At 39.1% G+C, this 13,227-nt stretch overlaps 1 long non-coding RNA gene across 1 annotated transcript in view; it reads right to left on the minus strand.

The window, feature by feature from the left end:
• LOC116225802 (uncharacterized) overlaps positions 1 to 11,169 on the minus strand; it is a 67,413-nt gene extending 56,244 nt beyond the window's left edge. The window contains exon 1 of the long non-coding RNA XR_016466210.1: positions 10,661 to 11,169. This is a non-coding gene — a long non-coding RNA (uncharacterized LOC116225802). The remainder of the gene's footprint in view (positions 1 to 10,660) is intronic.
• Between the last annotated feature and the right edge of the window lie 2,058 nt (positions 11,170 to 13,227).

The raw sequence follows: 13,227 nt of genomic DNA on the forward strand, positions 1-13,227 counted from the left end.
TGGGCAGAGATATTCAAAGAGAAGGGCGATGGGTACATTAGAAACACTGCCATTGATTAAATGACATTTTGCATGGGAAAGAGGCTCAAATTTAAGCTAAGGTCTTTACATGTAACAGATGCTCAGCAATAAAATGAATTTAAACCTATGTTTTTAAGCTGGTGGCTTACCTTTGCTGTCAGAGTAGGTTTTTTAACTACACCTGAGACTGGAGATGTTGTGGTATCACCTGCCTTTGAAGCAGATGCAAAAATGGCTTTCTGCATTGAAAATCAAATCTTTAAGTCAAGTTCCAACTAAGCTGCAGCAAATTTAAATCCTATGTTTTAAGCTAGCAGGTTGGGTTTTTTTTGGTTTTTTTTGTGCGTGTGTGTCTGCAGGGAGGAGCTCCAGCCCCAGCTGTGAGTACTTCAAAGGCATCAATGCCACAGCTGTAACTGTGGCTGGAAGATGCCAGCTTCAACACACAGTAGGTTTTACTATATAAAGATTTCCAGCATCAGTTATAGAACTCTACAAATTTTAATGAATTACAAGCCATCTATAACATTCATTTACCATTTTAAAACAAGCTTTAGTGAGAAATACAGCCACACTTTAAAATATTATTTAGATGAAGTAGATGTTTTAGCATTTGTGAATTATTTACATTTGTCACAGGCTTTCCTTTTCAAAGAATCACAAATATGCCTCCTGTAGTTTTGTAAGGTGCTGGAAGTGAGATTTGCCTTTATTAGTGTGTCAAGTAGAATGGTTCCTGTGATCAGTCAAGGCTTTTGAAATATTCATCCATTATACCAAGGAATTATTTCACAACCTAGCCAAGTTCACTATAGAAAGGCCAGTACTACTATGCAGAACGATAAATTCATTGCACAAATTTTGCTCAGAAATAACCCAAACACTTCATGCACGCCACTTGGTTATCTGATGGAGAGCTAAGAGCACGACAGGGACTTTCATTGCTCTGTAAGGCACAGTGAGAAGGAGCTCCCAACACCACGTTTAAGGGAAAAAATAAAGGAATATAGCAATCCTCATGATGTATTTCTAACTGCTGTTTCCTAGATCAATCCACATACCTACCCTATCAAGTCCCTGATCCACGGGTATATAGGTCTACCATTCTCCTCTGCCTTATGAATTTGCAGTCTAAGGGGAGAACCTTGGTCCAGATCTGACTAAGTGAAACAAAAGGAAAACTCCTGCTGGTCCATTGTCTGTAAGGGTTATGGAGCCAAAAGTGGACAGGCTTTTGAGGGGGATGTAATTATTACATTTTTTAGTCACTGGTTTTATTTCTTCTGAAATGAAACTGTACTAACAAAAGCTTACCCTTTTTCTTTTTAATGAAAATACTAAGTCAATAATTCATAGTCTTCCTTGCAAAAAGGGCTCAAACTTCTCCAGATTTCCTTGGTGTGGTAGACTTATTTTACATTGCCTCAATTATTTGATCAAGAAAACATTCTAGTCTATTTGACTACACATATTTTCTTGAGAAAACATTGGGGAAAAAAAGGACAACAAGTAGAGAATGAAGTGCAATCAGGATGAAAAACTAAAAGAAACTGGAGACAGCTCCATGTTTCTTAATAGTCCTTTCTACATATTCATTACAGCTCCCATTTCCCCCCCTGGGCAGAAGGCAATACTCTATTTTACTAGCCCTCTATGAGAAGCAATACAATGTTTGTTATCCGGTCAGTCTGGAATTACTATCAATTAAGCTGCTCTGTGAAAGGCACATTAAAGTGCATCTCTTATTCCATAATGGAGCTTACATTTTGTCTACAGCTGTGAAGTTTTGTGGTAGTTTTTTTTTGTTCATTTGTTTTTTGGAAAAAAAAAAAGGCAGCACAGTATCTTTGGAGGGATTATATCTTATCCATTTCTTACTGGAACTTGAAGTATTATAAGAAACTACAGAACAAATAGAACGCTGTAATTAACTGGAGTGGCTCTGCTGATTTTATTAACCATGAGCATGTAACTCAAGTAGCTTCTGAATTGCCACAAAGCCCCAAGAGTGAAATACAGCTCTGTATTCACTACATAGCCATCTGTTATTTTTAAATGTTGGATTTTCCCTTTAATATTGAAAGTTTTAAAGTGAGGTACTGCTACGAGACATTGTAGAATACTTTTCTAGATGGTATATGAATAGGAAAGTAGGCAAAAGCGATAACTCCTTGATACTAAACATCACTTTTATTTAACTGTGTCACAGTAGATGCATGCTTGTAATGCTGATTACCTATCTTTTTCCCCAATGCAATGTTCATTTCCATTCTAATTCTTCCTTCTGAGCAGCTAATATACATCTAACATAAGTAGAGTGGAAAGCAGAGTTCAAAGCCATTTTGTTTCTCCCTGCCCTGCAATACAGAGCCCAGTTTGCAGAAGTCGTAGTTACATTAAGGTCAACATCCCCGCAACTGGTAGAGCAGATGATGCTCCTGTGGTTTTGATCTGAACACACTAATGATTTCCTTCCTATCTGCTTTCCCTCACATACTAACTACTTAAACTTCAAAAATTTGTACACATAAAATTCAGCTTACCAATTCATATGGCAGTACTTAAAGAAAGGTTTGATTTTTAAGGTGCTTTATATCAACTATAGCCCCTGAGAAAGCTTTTGTAAGGATAAGAGGCAGCTCATAGAGTTGCCTTTAACCAGTCTTAGATCACCCAAGAAAGGTAGTGGTTACAATTCAGTAATAAAGAAAAAAATACCCTTTTGGAGAATCAGAGCTCACAGGAAACTTACAAAGGAGACAATCTCCAATAAGAGATGCTTCCTTTTCAGTTGCCATCTCTTAGAAGAGGCTAGGGAGGGGTGGAACCTGGATCCACCCTTTCCCATCAAATAGGTGAATTGCTTGTACTTGTGCTCCCATGCCCCCTCACCAGGTGCTCAATCACTGGTTCAGACTGTGACCTAATGGTTTCATACAACATGACTGGAACTGTAGCTGCAAGAGTAAAGTTTTAGCAGGTGTCAGCCCTTATGCTCTCAGCACAGAATTGGATATTCTTGATTTTTGCTATGTCCCTTATTACATGCAATATTGCTCTGGTTCTATTTCTAGGAATGGAAGGCATATCAAGACAAATGATTAAAAACATGAAATTGGTCACAACAGGGACCAATTTAAAGGAATTAGAGAAATGAACTGTGCTAGGTGCTCCTCAGTATTTTCCTTTCTATTACTACGATCAAAAAACCTCAAGTGTCCAGCCAAGTACCCACAAGTCTCTGTCAAACCACCGTAGTTACACAGAAAGAACTAGGGCTGAGACAAAAGCAGTCAGCAGAAGTGTGAAGTCAGTTGATAATGTAGATACAGAATAGTGGAGAATTTTTTTTTTAATTTAGAGCATAATCAGGTACAGTACTGAAGATTGAGACTAAGGAAACTAGAGCTTGCTTATTACAGGATGGCAAGGCAGTTGGAGTTAAATGAAGGGCATGCACTATATATGTATATAGGTAGCATAATGTTCTCAGTCTATAAAAACTGGAAAGGACATTGTGCAGCTGAATGCTGGTGAGACTTGTGGGACCAGGACCACAGTCCTTACCAGCAAATACTTGTTATTGGAACTGAACTTAGTACGTTAGGTGGACTTCATCAGAGTTAGGATAAGGGCTGCCTCAAGGGGCAGAAGCCGAGGAGCATGACAGATCTGTCAATCTTGGTCCTTCCACCATCCCAGACAGATGATCAGAGCACACCCAAAGACAGCATCTAGTCTCCAGTGATCCAGATGGTGAAGCAAGTTGGTGGCAGGAAAGCAGGACTAGCATCAAGCCAGGAAGCCCATTGCTGGCCAGGGTTACAATCATATCTGGTGAAATAAATCAAACACAACCCCATAATTACTGAGCAGCTCCAACACGATGAGGTGGGTTCAAGGTCAGGCTAGGAAGCCCTTCTCTAGGTTTTGGCTTGGATCAACAGAATCTATAGCCAGACATGGATGTCACTGAGCTGGAAGCTCACACTTCAGTGGCATCGTTTGCTAGGTAGGGTCTGACAGCTCTGGGCTGAACTGAATGGGGGGGGTCTTTACTCATTGGCAGGGACGTGGGGAAGCAGCAGGTGAGACTTGTCAAGGCCATTAAGATGTATTAGTACACTCAGGTGATGATGAGCAGTTTGCAAGTGTCCCTGAGCTGCCTTTAAGGTTTAGAACTAGAATTTGAGATCTAGATCGAAGTACTAAATTTAAGTTGGATCCTGTAAACCCTACAGAATTCAGATATAGGCTGACAGCAGTGGTATTGTTAGACCTATGAAAATTTTTTCACAATCTTATTTGGCTCTAGGTCATTCATTAGAATATGAATGAACTTAATGATTAGGTAGCGTAATATTAATTATTCTGCCATAGACTGCAGATGTAGCAGAAGTGAAGTAAGTGTTTTTAGAAGGTTATGCCGTTAAGTTAGCAGCATTGATTTTTACCAAGTAACTTAACTGTTGTGCACTCCCCAGGCACTAAGATACTCTATCTCTGCTCCTCTAAGCAATATCTGACAGCAACTAAAGTTGCTACGTGCAAGAAATAAGTATAGAAATGAAAACAAACCATTGACCCTAGTAGGAAGTTAACTAGCCCAGTGTGGATCTGAAACCCACACCTGTTCTGATTCCAAAGCCACTTCACAGCACAAAGAATGTACAACTTTTAAAGGACAGTCTAAATTTTATCACTTTCAAGTCTTCATGCATTACAGAAAACTGGACCTAGAAACCTTCGTTGCACAGTTATTGACAGAATAGTAGGTCTATTTGTGGTTCCTGGACTCTGTTTCTGCTTCTGTTGAACCATTGTCAAGAACAGAACTTGAATAAGGACTATATATTAGGTTGTAATTAAAACTGATGGTTTTAAAAATCTTTTGAAAAAGGAATGTTGTGCAGCTTGTGAAATGTGTCTGGTTTACATCTTTGTCTGATGCCAGAATCAGGCACTAACTAGAAAGGCTTCAGAAACAGTATAGCCTAATCCAGTCTAGTCCCTCTCCATTATAAGCTTTTTGTGTAGACATCTCACCATTCGAGGTCTATAGCTGCCAGGCAACACGACCTGAAATCCCAGAAAGTCACAAGGCTGAGCAAGTACCCAGATACTGGAGTGGTCTACAACTGCACAAGAGTGGTAAAACGCAAGAAGAGGGATAATCTAGAATTAATCAGGAAGAGAAATAGATAAGCTTATAGGACTGGTGAAGGACATCAGTTCTTGAACAGAAGAACTTGAACTCTGTCTTAAGTGGAGGGTTTTTTAAAAATTTTCAGAGGCATTTGGCTACAGCTAGGAGAGAAGACTATTCCGAAATCACTGCCCACAGAGAGTCAACAGCATTAATTAAAATACCTAATTTATATTTAAGGATCCCGATCTAAGTGACATGAACATTTAAATAGACAACATAACTTGTTAAGCCCAACCCTTTCTCTTGTTTTACTATTTGCTATCATCCATGAATAACTTTGTGTTTAGGAGATGTTGATGGCTATCACATAAATATACATATTTGTTTGTCATTTGATTGCAAAACTATAAATAGTAAGCATATAAATGAAAGATACTTTCATAAGATGTACAGATAGAATCATAGAATCACCAAGATTGGAAAAGATCTCCAGGATCATCCAGTCCAACCATCCATTTACCACCAATATTTCCCCACCAAAATATTTCTCGATCACCTCCCTGGGCAGCTCATTACAGTATTCGACTACTCTTTTGGAAAATAAATTTTTCCTAAAGTTCAACCTGAATCTCCCCTGACACAACATGAGGCTATTCTCCCAGTCCTATTGCTAGTTTCAAGGGATTATGCCCACCTTGCCACAACCTCCTTTCATGTAGCTGTAGACAGCTATAAGGCCTCCCCTGAGCGTCCTCTTCTCTGGACTGAACAATCTCAGTTCACTCAGCTGCTTCTCATAAGAGTTGTGCTCCAGACCTCTCACCATCTTTGTTGCCCTTCTCTGAACACATTCCAGGGCCTCAGTGTCTGTCCTGTAGCAAGGGGCCCCAAACCAAACACAGCACTTGAGGTGCAGCTTCACTAGAGCTGAGTACAGAGGGATGATCACCTTCCTGCTCCTGCTGGCAACACTTGCTTGCCTTCCTTTTAACTTAGAAGTATGACTACTATACATACTTCAAATTCACCATGGAAACCACTCTTGTGAGAATACACAGAGCAGTCATTTTCATCCACTTCTAAACAGGATTTCACAGGCAACTTGTAACTGCAGTGTAATATTCTCTGGTTCACAGATACTAAGGACATGGATATAGGTTTACAGTGCAACTGCAGTAAACTGAAGTCTTTTTCTTCAGATATATATTCCCTTTCTGCTTTGAGCAGGATAATTTTATTCTTCTGGATACTAAGAGCCATACTTGAGGTTAGACTCTATGGCCATGGTGGAAGGATCCATTTTTATATTCCTATGAAGGTTACTCCACCCTGACTCAGACAGAGTGAAATTAAATTGAAATCTGCTTACCTACCAGCTAGCTCCTGACAGTAGATGGGCATAGAGGGATGGGAATACACCACATTCTTTTAGTTCAGTCTAGTTACTTGCCTGTCACGTGCAATACGTCTGCTCAGCTTATTTTATGATTTGCTGTTGTAGAGCAGCAGAACACCATCAATATTTCAGCATTAAGGAGGGAGTTTTAGTTCCAACAGTTAACTCAGAGTCAAATGTCTCCAGAAGCAGCAGGTTTGCCTGAAGCTATGGGAAGATAGCCAGACTCCCCTGTCTGCTAGAAAGGGGTATACCTAATGACAGTACCCTGAACAGCTCTGGGTTGCAGTCTCCCCCCACATTCTGGCAAGTAGCCCCAGCCAACACTGCATGCTCTAAGATAAGATATAATCTGCTTGCTTCTTGCCTGTTCCCAGGATATTGCTCATCTGTGGAGGTGGAAGAAGATGATAAAACATCATCTGCTGAGAATGGAATAACTCAGTGTTCTTTAAGTGGAAAGCTAGAAGGCTTCATCTTCCCTTCTCACATCAGGCAGTCCCCAAGCACTGGGGAGATAATTAAGTTAAATATTTTTCCTCAGACTTCCCCAGGTGAACAGGGATTTGCACTCATCATTGCAAGATGCAAGGGCAGAGAGAAACAGAGTATCCTAATGCATGGACTTAGAAAGCCAGTACAAATCCTTCTAGGTAGCTACACAGAACACATCTGGAAAATATACTGTTTATAAGCAGCAGAAGTGAAAACAGGTTGAAATCTGTGGATGAACCTTCTGAAATACATGTATTGCAAGCACAGGTAATGTTTCAAATTTAGCAAGTCCTCAGAGAGTGTCTGTTACCAAGACCTTCATGAAAAAGTAAAACACATTTGTTTCCTATTTGGATGTTTGTTCTTCATTCCAGAAGAAACTCTCTACTGTTTAAATGCCAAAAATCCCAAGAGCCTGCAGAGAAGTTAAGAAACATGAACACGAAAATAGTTGCAGTGATGCAATCCTACTCTTCCGTGAAGTGTTAGTATCATCCCAGGATCAAATTCAGATGAGGAGCTGTAATTGAATTACTCTGACTTCTATGGTCAAAAAACCACAGCGTTTCAAAAGTATATTTTCATTATTATTATGTTCCTATAAACCATTTTACATGCATTAAGAACTTCCCTTAGTCACACTCAAATTAGTATTTAACTACTTGGATTAAAAAATATGAAAACCTTTCAGATACCCATTGCCCCCACTCTCCTGACAACACGTGCTCAGCCTGCATTACAGGGGCTGAAGCTACATGCACTCAACAAAATACACTGAGATTATAGAACTGGTTGCTAACCTTAAACAAGTTCATATTGTGTATATATAAATATATACATACAAATATATATATTTATAGATGTATGTATACAGAAGGTGCTGCCTTTTGCATTGTATTACTATTAGGAGACATACCAGAAGGGTACACAGAGGAGACAGCCTCATGGTTCATGCTCCTTTATTCAAGGGCAAAATATTCATGCCACACCCCCTCGAGTAAGCTTTGCAATGTGGTTTATATTATATTGCAGCATTTGGCTTGAAGTGTTACAAAACACACGGTTGCTATTTGAATATGTTTTGCTTGATTTGATAGAGGAGTTCTGAGGAGAAATCTGTGCCAAACACCAAACCTTTTCCAGGCATTTCTCTGCACAGTATGGTATTACACACAACAAAACATAAATCTCCACTTTGCTGCTATAAAGGGCAGCTTCTGTTTGCAAATAAGGTTGAGTATAATCCTTCTTTTCTTTCCAAGATGACCACCACTTGACTTGAAAGATACCTTAGCGACATGCCATTCCTTTCCTCAGCCACAATGGGTAATCATTTTTTTCTCTTTCGAACCTCTTTCAACCAGTGCAAAGTCACTGGGCTAGGATTCATTACAGCAACTCCAAACAAGATGAATATAAATCTGTAACACAAATACAGGTGTGTTCTGTGTGTCTTAATTGGCACCCTGAATACTTGTCCTGTCCCATATTACAGAGGTAGGACTCATGACACCTTCACCTTCTGTTTCCTGATAAAGGAATTAGGATAATTCCTAAAGAAAAAGGATAAAGGCTTTAATATCTTCTAATATTTTATAAGTGAAGCTTCAATTAGCTGTCATTTTGCTGACTGTTAATGCAGTTTGGCACCAAGAAAATGTCTCAGTTCAGGACTTCCAAATCCATATTTAACCAATAGGGTAATTAAATAATTTTCCCTTTATCTGTGATTCTATGTGGTTATTTGAACTGATACTGTGAAGACTGGTTGGGGTATTTCTATGTATGTCATTTTAAAGGTTTTCAGGGAAACCCACAGCACTTTTTTTTTTTAAGAAGATAATTCAAATGAATAATGCCAGCTGTAATTAAATAGTTTTTCAAATGATCAGACATATAATTATGCTAAGAGAGTATAACCTTTAAGATTTACTATTATGCTCCTAACATTCCCTTAGCTAAAGTCTCTTCCTACTTGACAAGCTTATAGAGCCAGAGCTGAAGCAGCTTCAACACATGAATCGTATCAGCATCCGTTTATGCATTTTTTTCTGTTGTAACAGCACTGCATACAATGCTTTCATGGATGATCTTATTACTGATTCATAAAAGCTGACCTTTACAAATTAAAAGCAAAAGAACAGTTTTTTTTCTGGACACTGTCTGGGAAAGATTTCAAAAAAGTGGTTGGGCCTTTGCGTCAGACCTGGATGATGCTTATATTTGTGTGCCTGTGTTAAAAATTGTCATCCTGAATAACAAGTGATGCAAAGGCTTTCACTCACCACCTCCCATGAGTAGACCAATGCCTAGCTGGTCTCCAAACAGTGTCCATCTTCCAAAAAAAACCCTCCCTCATTTTTTATTGCTGAATGCAATGTCACATGGCATGCAATATCCCTTTGGTCTGTTGGGATCAACTGTCCTGGCTGACCCCATCCAAGCCCATTCTCACTCCCAGACTTCTCAGCGTGGAACAGACTGGGATGAAAATCAAGGCTTGATGCTGTGCAATCACTGCTCAGCAACAGCCAAAACAGTGATGTGTTATGAACACTGTTTTAGCCACAAATTCAAAATGCAGCCCCATATGGGCTGCTACAATGATTAACTCCATGTATGGAGCTCTGCAAATTAGATCAAATGCATAGAAGCATACATAGCATACTCTGTGCTAGCCTCAAACTATCTCAAAAGGGCTTAAAATCAGAGGTAATTTGGGGTACAGAGGATCCATGTCAGCCTGTTAAAGGTCCAGAACAGCCCCGCTTAGAGGTGCAATCCCCATGTGCATATGGGGATTGCATCTCCCCAGCAGCATCATCCCCAAATCACCATTGCTGCCCCTAGAAAGGATGGTGCAGGGAAGCTCTGCCAATGTCCTGCACACAGTTATGGGGTTCAGGAAAAGGAAAATTTAGGCTCGCATTCTTAGGGGATCCTTCTTGAGCTGTAACAGGAGGCCAGGCAGGATGTGTTTGTTGCCCAAGGTGGCAATGAATCCCAGCGTTGAAGCAACTTCAAAACTCTCTTCAATGGGGAGCTAGCCCAATCAAGCCTGATTCATGATCTCTCTTACTAGCCTGTATCACTTCCAAAACCGGGGGGGGGGGGGGGGAAGGAGTCTGGCAGTACTCTCTGCTGCTAGATTTAAACATTATTTCTGCCTTACTGACTTTAGTTTTGCTTAATTGGGGCCACAAAAACAGTACCTAAGCCTCCTCCCACTCCAAGCCATTCTGCTAGGTAATTATGCCTGTAGAGAAAGATGCTACAGAAAAATGAAATTATCAGTACCATGCACTTTCAAAGCACCATTTAACAGAGTGACCTCATGATTGCAGTGTCCCCAAAATCTAACCACACTGCCACATGCAGCACACACAGTGCATTTAGACACAAAGCCAGGAAAAAAAAAAAAAGCTATTTTTTGAATTGACAGCATCCTTCATTTACCACCCTGGTAAGCACTTATTAGCAAAATAAGCCACGAATTGGGATAATCAGAATGATAAATACTAGGAACTTTCTGTTTTAATTATGTAGACAGTAATAATACTATTTTATATAGTAGTAATGATACAAAGTTTGACAGGTACCTAGATTTTCAAACTGATCCCCTTCAGATGTCTGCAGTCAGCACAGGCTTGCAGACTCCATAGAATCATAGAATCCTTGTGTCATAGAAGAATTTGGGGTGGAAGGACCTCCTAATATCATCCAGTTCCAAACCCTACTGTGGGCAGCGCTGCCACCCACTCCATTAGGCACTAAATCAGGTTGCACAGGGACCCATCCAACCTAGTCTTGAACTCCTCCAGGGATAGGGCATCCACAACCTCTTTGAGTAGCCTACACCAGTGCTTTACCAGCCTCTCAGCAAAAAACACTTCCCCCCGACTACTAACCTAAATCTCCTCTCCATTAATTTAAAACCATTTTACTCCATATTTTATTCCTTCCCTTTCAGCCCAACTTTTTCCACCTTCAGCTTATTTTGTACTCCACTTGTAGGCGGTATCCACCTCTTTTCTCATTTTATGCATTCTTTGACTTTATGAGCGTGAATCATCCAGCACAATGAGGATCCATTTTATGAGAAGTACTCTCAAACATCTCTGCCAAACCAAATAAATATGCAAATAGCTGCAAAAATAAGTAACTACAAAAACAGATAACTGCAATAATGTTTAACCAATAGGGAATTGCTTCTGAATACTTTGGGCCAAATGATGGCATTTACAATCTCTCATGAAGAAGGATTTAACACAGAAGTATGGCAGAGTGTTTGGAGCACAGTAATTCATGGAACAAAATATCAGGCAATATTGAGCTGCTTCATGTAGAGTACTGCAGGCAGAGGGGAGCCTCTGAACATGATAGTTACTTTTGTTGTTATCTCACTATTAAAATAGAAGAAAAGAGAGAATAAAGGCAGAAAGAAAATTACTTTTTTTTTTTCCCTTTTTTTAAACCATTCATTTATTGATTTAGCCATTTTTTACTCCTAGCAAGTAAAATTTACCCTAGTAATAATCGCCTTAAATGCTCTGAAGTAAATAAATTTCCAGATGGCATAATATAGCTACGCATTTCATGACTCTGGGAAATTCTGAAATTTGGAAACACAAACATTTATACATCCAATTCAACACGTATTAATCATAGCTTATTGCAACATAATCCATTGAGAGGAATTCAATTTACATTAATGTAAATGTTATTTGGATGTCTTTACATGCTCCATAACAGTTTGTCTGCCATTAAATATTAGTGAAACATCACATAATGGGAAGCCCAGCCTACATTTTCTCCTCAGTATATGTTCTTGCCATACACGATGAAAACTGAACCTTGAACTAAATAGGTTTTGCTGCTCTCTCTGTGCCACTAACCTGCACTGTTGGAGACAATTTAGGTTTTTGCATCTGGTTGGTCTGGAATGTTTAATAAGTGGAAAACATTCTAAAACATAGCCTCTTAAGTTACATGAGGTGAAGCTTTCTCATTGCCTTTTGCAGAAGGAGGAAGCAATGTCACTTCAGTGACAGTGTCAACAGTGGTGTTGACAAGAGAAAGAAGAAAATCCTAGGAAGGCAAAATGTTTTAGCACTGTAGTCATAGAAACTTTAAGAAATTGTATCGAAATACTTTAAAGCAATAAGCGGTGGAGGACTTTTGAAATCTTTTTAGGCAAGGTAGGTATTTTACTACATTCTGAACCCACAGTGAGTTTCAGATAAATCCTGCACTTTATGCTATTAGTTACCTTTAAAACATCTGCAGTTCTGAAGGACTACAGATGTAGCCATCAAAAGAGGTATTCAGCCTCATTGCTGCATCCCACATGCAGGCAAAGCCATACAAAGCTGATCAAAATAGTTCACAACTGTAGGCAGGCAGAACTTGCAGAAGGTCATTTTTCAGGTACAATAGGAAATAAACCACACAGAAGAGTTGGGGAGGAATGCTGCAAATTCAAATGCACAAAAATTGTGTTCATTGCACTCATAATGCTTACATGCAGTAGAGGTTTGCATTTGCAATACACACTTCATTAAAAGGAATGTGGAAGAATTTTGTGAAGAATGGAATGGTTCTCCTAAAGGAAAAAAAAAAGATTATACATGAATTACAAAGAGGATATAGATGATAGAAATCAGTTAACTGATTGTATTTCTGATGTTCTACAGAGATAACTCAGCAGAAAAATTTAACCATTTATACTTCTGGTGGCTAGGGACAAAGCTTCTAAAGGTCTTGTCTGGCAAACTAAGAAATACACAAAGTTCAGAATTCAATTATAGCCAGTGTTCAAAAATATTTCTTATACTGAATGAAATCATGTCCTCTCCTAACTCTAACTTTTCTGTCTTTGCATTTGTGGCCATTGGTATTTTTATGAGAATTACAAAATGTTTATGCATTCACATATTCAGAACTTCTATTTTGAGAATTTTTGAGCATATATATACAAGGAAGAATATCTTTATTTGGCAATACCGTTTATAGAATCTACAAATTTAGATGAATTTGGGACTAAGCCCAAGAGTTCAAGAGAACATGACCATCTTGACAATCTATAGGTATCATTTGGCAAGATAATCTTCCTTTGCTGCTAACACTGAAGTTTCCAGTAGTTAAGGGGCAAAAGCTGAAATACTTT

This window comes from Phasianus colchicus, chromosome 4 (assembly GCF_987193195.1).
Source record: "Phasianus colchicus chromosome 4, bPhaCol1.hap1.1, whole genome shotgun sequence".
Lineage (NCBI taxonomy): Eukaryota > Metazoa > Chordata > Aves > Galliformes > Phasianidae > Phasianus > Phasianus colchicus.